Here is a 1003-nt window from a genome sequence, read left to right on the forward strand (position 1 = left end):
GGCTCAACCAATTCAAATCACCATTTCACAAATCTCAAGGCAAGGAGAAGGACAGAGAAAACTACTCAGAACTCATAAGGAAGACACAAAAAAACTCGAAATTTATATATAAAAGCAAAGTCATACAAACTAAAACAAGTAAATAACACTTATCTTAAATATTGACCTGCGCGAAATCCTCAAATTTTCTCTGAATCTCTTCCTTTCTTTACTTGGAAGGGTCGCCCTCAAAAAGGACCTTGTGGAGAAATTTAGAGATAAGTTATTTACTCTTTCCCTCCACTATAAATCTCTCACTTTCCCTCCACTCTTACAATTTCTTGAAGAATTCCTCACAATTAGACTCTCTACACTTTCCCAACACTTCACTCCCCTATTTTTGACCAAAAGCTTCTTTTTAAAGTTGTGGATGAGTTTTCCCAAGAGTTGCCTAAGCATCCCTCTAAAATTCATCCTCATCCAATGCATTGTTGGACATTACCACCGATCTCGCCATCGGCGGCCTCGAGGGCGCCGTCGGTGGCCTTTCTAAATTCAATATTAAATCTGGAGTCTCGGGAATCTCTTGCCGTCGGCGCCCTAGTTCAAATCTTCACACTTTGGTCCTTTTCACTCCAAATTCACTCCTTTTTCATCTTTTTCACTCCTTTTTCCATCTTTTTGCTCCAATGACCATAATTCAACATACCTGCAAAAAAAATTAAAAACACCTTTCTTTAAAATGCAATATAATCAAAATCAGTGTAAAATAGGTATAAAAATCTCAACATATTTTCCTTTGGTCTGAAAATCTCAACATATTTTTCTTTGGTCAGGTGATAGATTAAAATTTTTAATTCGGTCTTAGTGTTTTAAAACTAAAGCGAGTTAGCTTTCAGGTGAAGGGAACTGGGAGCTCTAGAGTGGGAGCCAGTATCCTTCTAGCCTAGCCACGGATTTAAGGACTAAACCTGGGATTAGCCAATGATTTTCTATAACACTGTATCAGGGTAGAGAATTAAAA

This window comes from Phalaenopsis equestris, unplaced genomic scaffold, assembly GCF_001263595.1.
Source record: "Phalaenopsis equestris unplaced genomic scaffold, ASM126359v1 Scaffold000137, whole genome shotgun sequence".
NCBI lineage: Eukaryota > Viridiplantae > Streptophyta > Magnoliopsida > Asparagales > Orchidaceae > Phalaenopsis > Phalaenopsis equestris.